The following is a 16777-nucleotide window of genomic DNA, read 5'->3' as shown; positions in this document are numbered from 1 at the left end:
GATGGATACATGGTTACTGTTCAACTAGCTTTTCATTGAATTCAAAATTCACTAACTGCTATGATGTAAGACATGTCCCAAGAACTTTACCCTGATATTCTGGATTACTCATCCAGTGACATCATCACTGCACTACACTCTCAAATTAGACTGGTCTCTATCGAATATTTCAGGTTATCTCCGCATACCTCTTTGCTGAGTGTTCATGTCACAAAGATGTGGTGGGTTGCAATCAAAGTTAATGTGAGGAACAACCGATCTTTTATTTATGAGTTCTGCCATTGAAATAAATATGAAAAACCTTCACTGAAGCCCTGACAGAGAAATATATCGCTGCATCTTCACTGTCACCTGGTCGAAAACGAAAACCAGTATCCCCAAAGAATGAAAATAAAAATGCAACCTTTGCAAGCAGACATTGACTTCCTCTGTTCACAGAAATATTTAAAGGTGCTGAGTAGTTCATTCATATGCACGGACTACAATAATGTTCTGACAAGTTACCTCATCGTAATCTGTATATCATTTCTGCCTTTTACCTGTGCCTCATTTCCCTAAATCACTGGGAACATTCAAATGTTTTCCTTTGTATTTTTAATCAAGTGTTTCAGGATTGTTGTGGCACACGCTGTGGAGCTGGCGGGACTAAAAGCCAGATCTCACAGCTCAGAGATAGGGGCACTGCTGTTGTGCCACAAGAGCGCCAGTGAGATGAAGGAATGCTGATTATATTTCCTTCAGAAAGTTAGTTCACACACATCGACATTATTCTCTGCAACTTTGTTTAATACTATAGCATGACTACCAGCCAAGTTCTCACAAAATAATGTCAGCAATTGGTTTGTTGATGTTGCTTTAATTACGATGTTATTTTGTATGGACTTTTACCTGATTCAATATTGATTTTTTCTGAAGTGTCTGTCAGCTGACCACTTCTGTCTTCCACTGACCCCCTTCATGACCAGGGACAAAGTGATAATTTGATATCGCTCCGACTTCCTTTGATTCATTGACCACACCTTCATGAACCTTTTCCCAAATTGCTCCTGAACATCCTGTTCTTCATGATTTATATGTAACTTTCTTGGTCTGCAAGTTGACACACCTCATGAGATTATTTCCTCGCTCTCTATTTGATGTTCCATTCAATGTTTTCTTCTAATTTCATGCTATCCCTCAGTTCCTCAGTGTTCCATAGGCCTCTTTGTTTTAGGAAGGAGACATTCACATTTTTGGGACGAATGAAATTGTTTATGAGCACCTTCAGTGTTGTTATTTTCATCATCAGAACAACAGTTAGTTTGTTTTTGCACAGGATGTTTTTTCCTCGTCTCTTCTCACTAATACCAGTAAAGAGAGGGAAACATAATGATTAATTACCAACCGTGGTCATAATTAAGGAGGATCGTGATCCAAGGACTGAACGTTCTTAAATTTGACTAGAAATATAGGAAAGCTGTTGATTGAAACTAATGTAGCAGGGGGATGGGGACATGGAATTTAGATCCAGTGCAGGAGGTTGAGAGTAATAAGGTCATGTATAGGATTACAAGGTCGCAAAAGGCACCAGAAATCAGGACGTTGTTTTGAAGAGTATGTACTTCAATGCCAGTTTCCAGAACAAGGTAAGTGAACTTGCAGCATGGGTACCTGGAATTCCGATGTTTTGCACATTTCAAAGACGTGGCTAGAGAACGGACAGGAATGGTTGTTACAGATTCGGGGATTCAGATGTTTCAGCATAAGCAGAGAAGATGGTAAAGTGAGGGTGGGTGGCATTATTAATCAAGAGTAGTATTACAGGAGCTGAGATAAAATTTGATGACCCATTCACTGAGGTAGTTTGGGTTGAGTTTCGAAACAGGAAGTGAGAGGAAATCTAGTTGGGAGTTTTCTATTGGCTTCCAAATTCTTCCAGGGATGTAGAGGACGTCAAGGCAAAGATGAATCTCAATAAGAAAGAGACTAACTGGGTAGTTGTTATGGGGTCTTTAACTTTCTCAATATTGTCCGGGAATACGATAGTTCAAGTAGTCAGCTTTTGTTCAATGTGTGCAGGAGGATTTTCGGACACAATATTTAGACAGGCCAACACGCTGAAATGCCATACTGGATTTGGTAGTGGCGAATGAAACCGGCCAGTTGTCAGATTTGGAGGAAGGTGAGGACTTTGGCGATAATGACCATAATTCGGTTATCTTTACAATAGCAATGGTCAGGGATATGTATGTCCTGCAGGGAAAGAGGTATAACTGGGGGGAAGGCAATTTTGATGAGATTTGGTAAAAAATAAGATGCCTAGGATGGGAAAAGAAACTGCAGGGGATGGACACAATTGAAATATGGAGCTTATTCAAGGAACTGTGACTGCAGATCCATGATAAGAATATACCTATCATGTATGGAGGCAGTTGTCGATGGACTGAGCCATGGTCTACTAAAGAAGTTGAAGCTCTTGTCAAGAGGAAGAAGAAGGCTTATGTAAGTATGAGGCGTGAAGGCACATTACGGGTTTGAGAGTTACAGGTTGGCCAGAAAAGATCTCAAAAAAGAGCGAAGCAGAACCAACAAGGGGCATGAGAACGCATTAGTGGATAGGATCAAGGAAAACCCGAAGGCTATTTATGGTTTTATTAGAAATAAAAGAATGACGAGAGTAAGATTAGTATCAATCAAACATAGTAGGGGAAAGTTTTTTTGTGGAATCTGAGGACATCGGGGAAGTGCTTAACAAATACTTCTCTTCAACATTCTCATTGGAAAAGCGAAATGTTACTGATAATATGGAGATACAGGTTACAAGATTCCATAGAATTGAGATTGACATAGAAGATGTATTCGCAGTTTTGGAGGGTCTGAAAAAAGATTAGACCACTGGTCGGTTGGGATTTAACCACAGATTCCCTGGGAAGCCAGCAGGGAGAATGCCAAGGCTTTGGCTTCGATTTTTATGTCATCATTGTCGACATGAATAGTGCCAAAAGACTAGAGGATAGTAACTGTTGTTCCCTTGTTTAAGAAGCGGAGTCGGGACAACCCTGGTAATTTTTGGTCACTGATCCTTACTTCGGTTGTGGCTCAGGCGTTGGAAAAAGTTTATAAGAGATAGGATTTATAATCCTCTGGAAAGGAATAATCAGATTAGGGGTAGTCAACACAGCATTATGAAGGGTAGGTTCTGACTCAGTAACCTTATTGAGTTCTTTGAGAAGGTAACAAAGCAGGTGGATTAAGGAAAAGCAGTTGATGTGCTGTATATCGACTTCAGTTAGGCATTTGTTAACAGTTAACGTCGTAGGCTATTGCACAGAATATGGAGTTTCGGGATTGATTTAGTGATTTGGCTCAGAAATTATCTAGCAGAAAGAAGCTGGACGGTGGTGGTTGATTGGAAATGTTCATCCTGGAGCTCAGTTAACATGGTGTGCTGCAATGGTCGGTTTTGGAGCCACTGTTGTTTGTCATCTTTCTCAATGTTCTGGAGGTGGGCGTAAAGGGATGGGGTTGTAAAGTTGCAGATGACACTAAGATAGGCAAAATTTGCTGAAGGACATCATGGGTTACAGAGGGACATAGTTAAGATGCAGAGTGGACCAAGAAGGGGCAAATGGAGTCCAATGCGGAAAAATGTGAAGCAGTTCATTTCGAAAGAGGTAACAGGAAAGCAGATGGTTAATTGGTAAACTTTTCTGGCAATGTAGATGAACAGAGAGATCCCGGTATCCTGGCACAATATCGTTGAACTTTGCTATGCAGGTTGATCGCGTTGTTATGACGACATATGGTATGTTGGTCTATGCTTGTCGATGGATTGAGTTTCGGAGTCACGAGGTCCTGTTTTATCTGTGCACAATGTTGGTACGGCTGCACCTGGAGTATTGCGTGCAGTTCTGGTCAACATGTGAAGAAGGATATGGATGCTTTGGAAAGGGTTCAAAGGAGATTTACTACGATTTTGCCTAGTTTGGAAGGAAGGTCTCACAAGGGGGCACAGTGATTAGCACTGCTGCCTCATAGCGCCGGAGACCCGGGTTCAATTCCCGCCTCAGGCGACTAACTGTATGGAGTTTGCATGTTCTCCCCGTGTCTGCGTGGGTTTCCTCCGGGTGCTCCGGTTTCCTCCCACAGTCCAAAGATGTGCAGGTCAGGTGAATTGGCCATGCTAAATTGCCCGTAGTGTTAGGTAAGGGGTAGATGTAGATGTAGATGTAGGGGTATGGGTGGGTTACGCTTCGGCGGGGTGGTGTGGAATTGTTGGGCCGAAGGGCCTGTTTCCACACTGTAAGTAATCTAATCTAAGTAATCTAATCTAATCTAAAAAAAAGGAAAATCTGAGGGAACTGAGGCTATTTTCGTTGGAGAGAAGAATGTTGAGAGGTGACTTCTTCGAGCCGTATAAGATAATCATAGAGTTAGATAGGGGAGACAATATGAGTCCTTATTCTCGCGTGGTGAAGACAAGGATAAGATGACATAGATTTAAATTGATGGGTGGTAGATTTGCACAGACATTAGGGGTAGTTTCTCAACTCAGAGAGTAGTAGAGGCGTGGAATGGCTTGCCTCTAACAGGCTCGTTGACATTAAGGGTACTTAAAGGGGCGTTGGGCATACATGTGGGTAATAATGGAACAGTGTAGGTTAGATTGGCATCAGAATAATTTCACAGGTCAGCGCAACATCTAAGACAGAAGGCCCTGTGCTTCCCTTTAATGTTCTATGTTCTATGTTCTAAAATTCAAATTAATATTCAAACAATGAGAGAGATGATAACATGACCAATAATTTCAGTATGAGAGAAGCCGATACTGACAGCAAAATACATCACAGTTCAGTCATAGAGTTACAAGAAATGTCCTTTTGGCCTATTGTGTCTTCACTAATCAAAGCCATCTACATATCTGTTCCAGCTCATTTGTCAGCAGTTTGCCACAAGATTGACAACACAAGGGCACGTCAAAACAGTTACTCAATATAAAGAGGGTTTCTGTCCTCTGTAACCCTTACAGGCAGTGAGTTTCACATTCGCACCAGACTTGGAAAGAAAGAGATTTCCCTCCCATTTCCTGTGACCTTTCTGAATCTTACGTTCAATCTGTACCCCTGGTCATTGATCCCTCCATCAAATGGAAAATATCACTTCCTGTCTATATCCTTTTTCATAACTTTTAAGTTTCAGTCATGTCCTCTGTGAGACTACCCGGCTCCAAGAAAAACAATCACAATCTCTCCAATCTCTCTTCGTAACTGAAACTCTCCAGCGTAGGCAACATCGTGAAAAAGATGAGAAGAAAATACACGGGCTAATGTACAAAGGAAAGTCTTAGATAGGATCCAAAGGAGCAGGATGATTTCCAGAGAAAGGAAGTATGCTGAGGAAAACAACAAAGAGAAATAAAGCATGATACTTCTGAACACAAATAATCAAAGCATGGGAGAGGCAGCAAGTATAAAAGTTCCAGAGAAGGCACTCATGAAGGAGAAAAGAGAGGAGTTTTTAAAAAAAATTCAATGAGAATAAAGTTTGAAATGATAACATTGTCGAAGGAATCACAACCTGGAGAGAAGGTCCACTGAGTGAAATTTATTGGACGAGCTCACAAAACCAGCAATAAAATAAAGGATGTGGGAATCACCAATGATAAAAAGAAGACAATATCAAGGACCGAGCGAGAAAGCGAGAACTTGAGCTGGAGAAATATCTTTCAAAGATCAGCACCGATGACCAGGCGCACAAACGGAAATCTAACACTGCACAGAGCACCAGGTGGAAAGAGGGAGTAAGGAAAAATGAGACAGCCAGAGAGAGAGAGAGATAGAGATAGAGAGAGAGATATATAGACTGTAGTGACAAAAAAAGGGATGATCTCTATAAGGGGAGAAAAGCAAAGAATTCATTTCAAAATGCTAGAATGAATTGTTGGGTAACCATAAAGGTGCATTTAAGGTAACATAGACAGAAACTGAAAAAAGAGAACTTGCAAAGCAACAAAGCACATTCTCTAAATTTGTCACAGATAACAATCCATAAATCTAAAAATAACTCAATGGTAATGTTATACTTCATAAGCAGAATAGTCCAAATGTCTTACCAGGAACTCCAACTGCTGCCAGAATTGGATAGAATACAGCTTCTATTAAATACGTCTGAGGTCCAAACAACATCTTTCTGAAAGTGAATTATGCTCCAGCTTCAAATATTCAATGCAACTCTGATAATGACACAGTGAGGGATGATTGTTCATTATTTATACTGTCCACACCAACCCGCCGAAGCGCAACCCACCCATACCCCTACATTTATCCCTTACCTAACTCTACAGGCAATTTAGCATGGCCAATTCACCTGACCTGCACATCTTTGGACTGTGGGAGGAAACTGGAGCACCCGGAGGAAACCCACGCAGACACGGGGAGAATGTGCAAACTCCACACAGTCAATCGCCTGACGCGGGAAATGAACCCGGGTCTCTGGCGCTGTAAGGCAGCAGTGCTAACCAATGTGCCACCGTGCCGCCCTCAAAGTTTAAGTATGACGAAAGCAAGAATTGGGTGAGTTAACTCAAATGGAAACTAAACAGACTGGTAGGTTATTTGTAATAAATGTTGTATTAAAGAATAGTCATTCGAATATGGTAATATCACCCAAACAGTCAGTTGGCAAGGGAAAATTTTGAAAAATAGATTATCTCATTGGCAATTCTCCAATCTAGGACGCAAAGTATCAACAGAAATCATTGGGGACGCGCGGCGGACAGAGAGAGTGTGAGAGAAAGAGAGAGAAAGCGAGAAAGAGAGAGAGAGAGAGAAATAGATTGATGTACTAGATCTTCCAATCCCAGCTTCAAGTTTGACCCCACCCCCCATTCAGTCAATTTCTAAGTTTTAATAGCTCTTCAAGATCTCACAAGTTGTTTACTTTGTTGGATACAAATAAACAATTTGACACCTCTGTGTAAAAATCTCGCTTCCAATAGAAAATGTACAAAATACAACTCTTAAAGCCATAGAATCGTTACACGTCCCTTCTAAAAGAATATAAACAATTAATAAACAAAGATAGCTCATTTAAAAAAGAAAGGTTAAAGTTACAGTTTTCTACACGGAGCTACATAAACATTACGCTGACTCTAAGCATGCAAAAATATGCACAGCAATTAATTTCAGCCTGTCTTCCCTGCCACAGATGGCCCCACAGTTCCCACATACAAGTCACAACAAAGGAATTATATTGCCTCATCATGCACGTACATAATTTCAAACTGAATGGCTGCAATAACAAGCTAATCATTCTGGAATTACTTTTTTTTTACACAAAACATTTAAGCGATTATGATCATGTTATGGACCAGGCCAGACCCCCTCAAAACATTTCGAGAATGTCGCTCAGACCATTTCTTTGCCAGTTGTTTTAAGCAGATATACAGTGGATATTCCAGGAGTGTTGCAGTTGGTCAAAAAACTCTGTTTTAATCAAAACAGAATTTATTTACACACGACCAAACTAAAATAAAAATTGAATAACAAAACTATTTTTAATCCTGACTGACTTGAAATCACAACTTGATAGTTAAGTTCCAAATACCAATAATATCCCGCAAACACCCCTTGACAAAAAGTTAAATTCAAATACGTTTTCTTACAGGAGTGATGTCACACAGAGAGAAGATCAGTTTGGAACTGGTTCTTTGGGTCCAGCAGCTTCTCTGGGTTCCCAGCTAAAAGTTGACCAGGAGCAGCATACAAGACAACTTGGTAAAACAAAACCAAAGCACACTCAGAACTAGGAGTACTGACTACTCTTCTTTCAAAGTACAAGTGTTTAAAAACAAAACTTAAAAATTCATTCAGGCAGATATATCCAGATATAGCACAATATCTGTCTTTATAACCATTCACAAATAAAATTCAGGAACAACAAAACGTTGTCAAAGGAGCAGCATCATCACAATTAACAGACATGATTAACTCTGACATATTATTGGCAATATAAATGTTATTATACTGTAGCTCAAGGTCTTCTTCCTAATCGTGAAATACTTCTGATGATTGTTCATCTTCCTGGAAAAATGCTCAATAGGTTTCTTTTTTATCCTTCTTGTAGTCTTCCTGTAAAACATAACAACTACACCTTGAATGGCTTTGCATAATTAGGTGTGGCTCATATTGGGATAATGATTAACACAGCTTTTCGGCTGGCAAACGCCTTCTGACTTTTCTCCGTCCACTGACATTTTCTGCACTTCAGCAATTCACTCAGTGGAGCAAATACACTGCTGACGTTCGGGTCCAAAATTGTGGCAGTGGCAAAGCACAGCAGATCAGGTGTCATTTCAAAGAGCATGAGAGACGATGTTTCGGCAAAAGTTCTTCATCTTGAACGTGAAGTGGAAAGGTGGGTGTTGGGCTGGGTGTAAAGGAGGTGGAAGGTGGTAGAAGGACGCACGTGGGGGATAATTTTCAAGGGTTGGTGTGGAAGGTGGAGCGGATATGTGGGAAATAAGATGTATAGGTCAGAAATTTTCAGAGGGTGCTGCTGAGTTGAATGTTTTGGTCTGGGATGAGGTGAGTGGTGTGGAGTATGGAAACGGATTAAGTCGATTTTGGTGCCATGATGTTGTAGGGTCACGAGGTGGAAGGTGAGGTGTTCTTCCTCTAGTTAGCAGTTGGTTTTAATTTAACGGAGGAGGAAGCCCAGGCCTTGAATGTCCGAGAGGCAATGGAAATGCTTGGTATATGAACATCTGATTAAAAAGAATCTCTCAATCTCTGTTACGTCTTCATTGATGATTTGGGAGACACAATTGGGGAAGGTAGACCAGTGGATGTATTGTCTATGGATTTTAGAAAGGCTTTTGAGAAGGATTCCCATGATTAGCTAAGTCAGAATGTAAGGAGGCTGGATACAAATTGGCTGGGCTGTTGAATATAGAGGGTGCCAGTTGTTGGATAGCATTCCACCTAGGTTTGGTGACCAGTGGTGTTATGCAGGGACCTCGCTCTCACTTGTGACACTGCTACATCACTGCAAAGGATATACTGTATGTCTGGAACAGAGAATTTTTTTTATAACCCTGACCACCACTTCACCACTGATCACTACACACTGTAACCTCACTCTATGTCATGGATCACTTCACTTCTCACAATGAATTCCACATGTTACACGTTTTTAGCAATATTACTTCTGAATCACATATCTCGCCATCTCTCACATGCTCCTATATCTCCTAAAAACTTAATATATTTTAACTGCTCCTTTCGGAAACATTGAGTTACCCTTATGCATGCACGTCAATTATTTAAACAGATCTAGGTTAAGTATCACACGACACGTGGTTACATTCCAACAGGTTTATTTGGAAGCACTAGCTTTTAAAGTGCAGATTGTTCATCAGATGACGTGATGAAAAAGCAGCGCTTCGAAAATTAGTGTTTCCAAATAAATGTGTTCAAATATAAACTGGTGCATTGTGTTTTTCTCACCATATCCTCCACAGTCCCACATCTGCTTCTCCAAACCATAGTTGCCATTAAACAGTAATAGCATTTTACTGTCAACCAACCCCTGACCATGTTTTATATTATTTTGCAGCTTTACATCTGCCACTGTGTTTTCCGTTCCCATTCAGTACCATCCCTTGCAAAGGCAAATTCAGTGAAATAGGTAAATTCTATATAGGAGAGTAAATATCAATGGAACAAATCTGAGAGACAGAGTAACAAGGACAGATTTACTGCAGCATTATAAGCCAGCTTCAATACCCCAGCAGCAACTGCTGCTGAAAAACTAAAACTACAATTCCTGTTTCTGGGGATGCTGGGCTTTATCTGTTCAGTCTGCTTCTATTGTTCCAAATTTCAAGCACATCCTAAAGCCTGCCCAAATTCTTACAGTGTTGTACTTAAGTAGACAACTCGGTGCCAATGACTTAAAAAGCAATCTATTTGGCTAAAAAAAACCATAAAATACACTTCTTATGGCCAACATGTCGTCACAACATGGAACATCAATACGTCATGCTAATAGAACCGAATGCAGAATATATTGTTACAGCTACAGAGAAGGTGCAGAGAAAGATCAACCCTAATACAGAAGTCTGGAATCTGTTGTAATAGGTTTTCTTGCCTTTCAATCTTCCAACTAATGGGAGAGGTTGGAAGAGAATATGAACAACCTGGATGGGGTCTTTGTTGATGGTGGCTGCTTTTCTGAGGCAGGGTGATGTATGGACAGACTCAGTGGATGGAAGGCTTGTTTTGTGATGAACAGGGCTGCGTTCAAAACACTGTAATTTCTTGTGGTCTTGGATAGAGCAGTTGCCAAACCAGACTCTGATATATCTGGGTAAGATGTTTTTGTGGTGCTACTTTTCCAACAATGGTAAGTACTATTGCAAATGTGCCCAATTTGCTTATTCTTCCGAGAAACTGGAATTGTTGTTGTAGTTTGTTCACTGTTGTGTTTGTGTGGAAGGACCAGGACAGATTGTTCGTGGTATTTACGCATTGGTATCTTAGTGTTTGAGTGCATTTCCACCTTAGCACCATTGGCACAGGCAGGGGGTGTCCTCCTCTTAGCTAGATGAAGTCAATACCGAGGTCGTTTGCTTCAATAACATAGAGGGTGAGTTTGTAATATTTACATCATACCACTAATCTCTCTATCTATTTATTATACAATGACACATTATTGTTTAACATCCGAACCACCAGGTTGGTGTTATCAGCAAACCTTTAGATTGTGTTAAAGCAGAGTGACTGCAATTTAGGACAGGAAAAAAGGCTCAGTGGAAGGAGGCTTGTGGATTTCCAATTGTCCAAAGTATTTGAGGTTTATATGGCTCGTTGGGATGAGAGGAAGTTGTGCATTATAGATGAGTGAACTTGCTGTTGTCCCATAGCGCAGGATACCATTTGGGATTGAGGGTGAAGGTGAAATATAGTGTCAGTGTGGGATAGTCTGTCGAATAACGTTGCAGCAAGCAGTGTGCATTCAGACGACGACTGCGCATTTGTGGTCAGTGCTGAGAGGCAGGGTGTGTGCTTTGTGTTACAGAAGAACATACAGCGACGAGGGTAGTATCCATGATCACTGTCCAAATCCGACTCAAATAGCCTGGAATACTTATGAAAGAAGTTGTGCTGAGGCAGGTATAACAAACTGAGTGCCACATTAGAACAGAGAATGTATGAAGGGAGACCTATTGGGATTACGAGCTGAGCCATTGAAATTTCACAAAAGGTGGACACAAAGAGAGAATTGTTTGCGTGTCTCCATGTCTGGTGTCAGAGAAGTGGGTTCTGTTTCATGAGGCACTGGCAACAGCTCTGAAAAAAATGGGATTTGACCCACTGGGATACTTACACTTGAACTGTACTGGGACTATCGTTCCACAAGCCAGTTGTGGAGGGAAATAGAGCTTTAAGCAAATTTTGAAAAGTTGGCTTAGAGGATCAAGCCAATATGAGAAATTAAGGAATAGTGTTAGTCAGGGGGATAAGATCCACATTTAGCAAAAAGGTCAGAGAATGGCAGGATGGGGCAGATAGAAACAACCCTAAAACATCGACCTGCAATCAAGCCTTAGGTATTACAGTGTTAAGACATTGCGGGGATGGTATAGATGAGAAAAGCTTATTGTTTCAATGCACATAAAGTTCACAAAGAACTTCATGATTTGATAGCGTGCGCTGAAATTGACTAATATGACTTGGAAGACAATACAGAGATTTTGCTGCAGGATTACAACGAATGGGTTCTGAATATTAAATGGTTAATAGCGTTCAGCAATATGGTAATCTCGGTAAGACTCAACATGAAATTTGGTTTCAGTGCAATATTCAGGGACGTTCTTGGCTCAGGAGATGAAGATGTAAAATTGGTTTGGGTGGACATGAAGAAAGTAAGCAAAAGAAATCATTAATGGGCGTGATGGACAGTTGGGTGACGAGAATGTATGAAGACATAATATAGAAGTAACTTTGGGAGCGGTGATAAAGGAACAATCATGAGAGCTTTTCATTTACATGTAAATTTAATAAGAAATCCTATTGGCAATTGTAACATCTATGTGAAATGATTTAGAGATCGTACCATGGAGCAGAACATTTCGCATCTGTCCATAGAACAGTCCATAGTAGACAGTTTATTGTGTAATATGGCAGAATGAGTTAATGACTGAAAATAATGGTACCTCTGGGTAGAAGTGATGACAAATAATATTATCTTTGATTTTTGCGATGTTGGAAATGCTTTCTTGGCTAGCACTTACAGTCTGTCTCTGACACTGCTTCAGAAGGTGGTGGTGAGCTCCCCTCTTAAACCACTGCAGTGTATCTGATCTAAGTGCACCACAATGCTTTTCGAAAGGATGTTGCAGGAATTTGATCCAGTGACACTGAAAGAACAGTGTATTTACAAATCAGAATGGTGAATCTTTTGGGGGGCGGAGTGGGGGGGGCAAGTAGGAAGTCCAAAGCAGTTGTTTTCCCACGTATTTGCTATTTTCTTTCACGCCAGCGTGGATTATGGTTTTGCATATGTTGTGTAAGGAAATTTGATGAGTTTCTACAGTGCATCTTGTGGATGGTACACACTGCTGGTGCTGAGCTTTGGTGGAAGAGGGAGGGAATGTTTGTGACCGTGGTGTCAATCACGTGGGCTGCCTTGTCCTGGATGTTAACAAGCTTCTTTAGTTTTCTTGGAGAGGCATACATCCAGGTAAGTGAGGGGTATTCTGTGACATTGCTGACGTGTGCATTGTAGCTGGTGGACAGGATTTGGGGAATCAGGATGTAAGTTAATCACTGTATTCGCCTCTGTGATACTCTTACAGCCGCCGTAGGTAATGGGACTCCAATTTAGGTTTTGGTCAACAGTAAAACATTAAGCATGTGACACGTTTGAAACAAAATCAATGTGGATATCAATGTGAATGTAGACCGAATGTATCTCATGTAGGATACAGCAGGGCATCAAAAAGAATGGTCAATGTTGCATCTATCTCCTGTGCTGGAGGACCTGACTGACTCCCTGTCGACAAAATGTGGACGAATTGGACTCAGTCCAGGGAAATGTTGTGACATATTGGGTTTAATGTGGTCTGCGAATAACTGCTTTTCAGAGGGGTATTCAACCCAAGCATTGAGCATATCTACTTTCAGTTACGTCGATAAGTTAGAGTGAGATTGTCTTTTTAAGAAAAAAGAAACATGTTACAGTCAAACAAACAACTAACCTGCTTTTCTTAATGTACATTGGCACAAAAGAACACCTACGCGGAGATCGTTTGTTTAATGACTGTGAACCAATTGCATCACTAGTGGATGAATTTGTGTATAAACTTTGGTACTCTGTCATTGCCTCTGCTGTGCACTAAGTGAAGTCATTCAGCTGAAAATAAATCTGCCATCTTCTCTGGAAAATGGGGAAAAGGCTCTTTTGTAGATCAAGGAGATATACTATCCGATCTGTGTTCCCGGTAAGACACTGTACTTTGTATTTTATTGTGGTGTTAACTATCTCCCTGCTCGTTGTGCATGCTTGGTAAACTAACCTGTTTGCCAAGTGTGAGCCTTATATAGTAATTCATTCTAAGAACAAAGTCTTGAACTACACAGGTGTATTCAGAATTTTTATGTGCAAATGTTTCATAGGTTTGTCAATGTTTGCTTTGAAAGTTAGTTTGTAGAACTCCAGGCATTCTTATAACCATATGCATTGTGAATGTTTGGAGAAGCTAATTATTCCCATGGAAAGCTTTCCCAGATGATGGTTTCAATTAAAATGCTGTTCTAAACATGCTTCATTCAGCTGATTAAACTGTATATTGAGTAAACTGTTCTATCACAGGAAGTTACAAATGCAATTCAATCAGAAATATAAGCTTGATTATTAATTCTGTCTTCATTACAGCAAACCTGTTCACAATCACGATTTACTGACAGAGAAACGGTGACCTGTCGAAATGTATGGTGGCTTTGACAACAGCGGGTGGACTGGTCATGATCATCAACGTAATATTGTATTATATGTTCAGTTACCACTTTCCACTTTCATTCCTATCCCTCAGATATGTGTGCAGGGTTGTTCTGTATTTGACTAATGTTGCCCTTGATTTATCTACCTGTTTCGTGGTCACTTTTACGTTTGACAGATTCATTGCTATATGCAACCAAATGGTTAAATTAAAGTATTGCACAGGGAGAAACAGCATAATAGCATAATGGCTTTCTCCATTTTTATTGTTGTCAAAGACATTGTCTATGAAGCAGAACAAACGCTTAGTAATTTGCAGGGGGGCTGTTAGGCAAATGGAGCTTTCTTATCTTTGCCTGTTGTATTACCTTAATCTTGATTTCGCAGCATGATGCTCGTCCTGCTTCCGTTTGCTGTAATCATTTTATTAAACTCTTTGATCATCACTTGGATTTTAGTGGCTAGCAGAGTGTGCAGGGAACTCAGAGGTCACCACAGCAGGGCACAAAGCGACCTTGAGATGGAGAGCCAGAAGAAGTCAATCATTTTACTCCTCACTGTATCAAGCAGGTTTATATTGCTCTGGATGACGGCTGCTGTGAGTTTCCTAATGACCATAATGACCAACACCAATCATTATAGAGATGACGACTCAGCCCCTTGATATATCGCCAACGAAGTCGAAATTAATCTGAAACATTTGAGTTCATCACTAAATACATGCATCTATGCAGCTACTCAGAGAAAATTTCGAGAAGAGTTGAAGAAAATATTGCTAACTCCTCGGACCTTGATTCCAAGATTGCCTAAACATTAAGTGGAAGTGAAACAAAATTTCCTTGTGAAAATAGATGTCTGGCTTCGATTCATGTTTGAATTTACATATTGTCCAGGTGAGCATACATCAACAGGTGAAATGCAGATTTCCACTGAATATACATGAGTGAGATGTCTTATTAATCCACTTATAGGACGCAGGCCAGCATTTATTACCCGTCCCCATTTGAATGTTAGGAGCTTCCTTCTTAAACTGTTGAAAAACCACATTTTGTGTTATGTCATGCAATGCCCTTAGTGAAGGAATTCTAGCAATGTGATATATTTCCAACTCAAGATTGTGAATGGATTGATGCACACTTGCAGGTGGTGGTATTCCTATGCTTCTGCTGCCCTTTAAAAGGAAGTCGCTGTGCATTTAGAAGGTTCTGTCTAAGGATTAAAATAAAACGGGCACAGAGAGGGTAGACTGGAAGAAATAACCTCCGTTGTTGTAATGATGACTGACATTAGGGCATTGATTTAAAGTCAGGTGCAGGATGTTTAGAAGGAAAGTTAGTAAAAACGATTTCAGTTAGACGCTGGTGGGAATCTGGAACTCACTGCTTGTTAGGGTGTTAGATTCACACTTGTGATGCCAAATCATACAAGGCTGTAGGTCAAGTACTGGAAAAATACTTTACATCATAAGGCCAGAAGAAATAGGCACAGAGACAAGCTTTTTAACCCTTCTAGATGAAGGGCTTATGCCCAAAACTCTTCTGCTCCTTGGACGGTGCCTGACCTGCTGTGCCTTTTCAAGTTCCAAACTTATCGACACTCTTGACTCTTCAAGCCTGCTCTGAATATAATTGTAGAACATCTGACAATCCTCATACCTTTTCCAGGAAACTTTGTTTCCCCGAATAATCAAAGATATATCTCAGCCTTCAATGTGTATAAGGACACTCCCCCACATAACTGTTTGGCGAAGATTCACAACTCTCTTGTCTCAATCTTAACTTAGTGACCCACACAATGGGATCATGTTCATAAGTACGAAGGTTTGCACGTGGTATGACCATAAATTGGGACCCCCTGTGCGTGAAGAGAACAGGAACAGGTTGGAGTCGGATGATCAGCCTTTATCATATTAAAAGGCGGAGCAGTGAAAACGTTGAAATGGACAAATCCATTTCCTTTTTCGATTATTTTTATTTAATAGCGAAAAGCAGGGAGCAATGGCAAGTAGGAATTTTTAAATGGGAAACTGCTAACTTTGATAGAATGTGAGAAATGCAGTCAGTGAAAAACGTAAGCAAATGTCTGCGAGGACAACTTTAATAGAAATATGGAAAGCATTGCAAAATGCATGTATTCGCATTGTGCTTTTTAAAACCACCTTTCCAGATTTTCCTTTCTTAAAGAGTAAGGGAATGCTTTTGTGTTTCATAAAGGACACAGACGTTAAAGCTATCTCTCTCTAAAAAGTATCATCAGAGTATTTGTACACTTTTTTTTCTAGTGACTTATGTTTTCAAATTTTGTGGCATTTATCAGTCTATTCACATTTATAAAGTGTTTGGGCAAACAGATTTGGTCTGATTGTGAACATATCTGATGGATCGTGTGACGATGCGGTCACTTTCAAAGGGTTACTTTGTCCGTGTTTCTTTTGAAGATTTTGTAAAGGATGAGTTACTGAAGTGTCTAGTTTAACAATGACAAGAGAGTGGCCAGTTCTCCCAGTTCAGATTCCTCTAGCTTGTTTTTAGCTGTAGCTGTTGAAAGATGCGTGAATCCAGGAAAGTTCAACACTTAAGTAAAAATTCCTCTAACTTACTCTAAAATTTCTCCCTAGAAGTTGTTCCCTCCTGCCTGTAAGAATCTGTGTTTGAATTTACCTTTTTGCCATGGGGTGTGTTTATTAGATGTCACTGGATTGGAACAGTGAATTCCTACTAGTTACTGCAATGGATCGGTTACAATTACTAATAGTTAAGTAATTCAAATCTCAGCTTTCATATATTCATGTTTCATC

This window comes from Chiloscyllium punctatum, chromosome 47, assembly GCF_047496795.1.
Source record: "Chiloscyllium punctatum isolate Juve2018m chromosome 47, sChiPun1.3, whole genome shotgun sequence".
NCBI classification, from domain to species: Eukaryota; Metazoa; Chordata; class Chondrichthyes; order Orectolobiformes; family Hemiscylliidae; genus Chiloscyllium; species Chiloscyllium punctatum.
Note: the sequence above shows the minus strand (reverse complement) of the source record.